This window comes from Orycteropus afer, unplaced genomic scaffold (assembly GCF_000298275.1).
Source record: "Orycteropus afer afer isolate SDZICR_OR568_19922 unplaced genomic scaffold, OryAfe1.0 scaffold00840, whole genome shotgun sequence".
NCBI lineage: Eukaryota > Metazoa > Chordata > Mammalia > Tubulidentata > Orycteropodidae > Orycteropus > Orycteropus afer.
Window position 1 is genome coordinate 3,439 of NW_006922427.1, and position 1,304 is coordinate 4,742.

Sequence of the window (1,304 nt, forward strand, 5' to 3'; positions counted from 1 at the left end):
AATGTCATGAGACAAAGTGTATGTGAACTACTGTATGGAATATAAATGTGCTCTGTAAAATTTCACTCAAAACACACTAAAAAATTAAAAAAAAAAAAAAAAAAGAATTGACGGAATACCAATTAAAATGTTTCAACAAATGGATGCAGCACAGGAGCCACTTGTTTGTCTATGCCAAGAAATTTGGAGTACAGCTACCTGGCCAATCGGCTAGAAGAGAGCCATATTTGTACTCATTGCAAAGAAAGGTGATCCAACAGAATCTGGAACTTACTGATCAAAATCATTAATATCACCTGCAAGTAAAATTTTGGTGAAGATAATTCAAAAACAGTTGCAGCATATATTGACAGGTAAATTCTAGAAATGCAAGCTGGATTCAGAAGAGGATATTGAACGAGGAATGTCATTGCGGATGTCAGGTGGATCTTGGCTGAAAGCAAAGAATACCAAAAATATATTTACTGGCGTTTTATTGACTGTGCACTAGCATCCGACTATAGGATCATAACAAATTATGGATAATATTGAGAAGAATGAAAATTCCAGAATGCTTCATTATGATTATTGGTAAACTGTACATAGACCAGGAGGCTGTTGTTCCAACACAACAAGCAGATACTACATGATTTAAAAATCAAGAAAGGAGTGTGTCAGGATTGTATCTTTTCACCGTACTTAAACTGTATGCTGGGCAAATAATCCAAGAAGCTGGACTATATGAAGAGGAATGTGGTATCAGGACTGGAGAAAGACTCATTAACAGCCTGTGATATTTAAATGGCATAATCTTGCTTGGTGAAAGTGAATATGACTTAAACACGTATGGATTAAGATTAAAGACTTTGATCTGCAGTATGGATTACACCTCAGCATAAAGAAAATTAAAATCTTCACAACTTGACAAATGTGTAGCAATACCTTAAATGGAGAAAAGATTGACATTGTCAAAGGTTTAATATTATTTGTTTCCACAATCAACAACAATGGAAATAGCATTCAAGAAATCAGATGACATATTGCATTGGGCAAATCTGCTGCAAAAGACTTCTTTCAAGTGTTGAAGAGCAAGCATGTCTCTTTGAAACTTAAAGTGACCCTAACCCAAGCCATGGTATTTTCAATCACCTCATATGCATGTGAAAGCCGGACAATGAATAAGGAAGACTGAAGTACAGTTCATGCTTTTGAGTTGTGGTGTTAGTGAAGAATACTGAAAGTACCACGGACTGCCAGAAAAACTAAGAGATCCGTCATTGAAGAAGTACATCTGGAATACTTCTTGTTGTTGTTGTTGTTAAGTG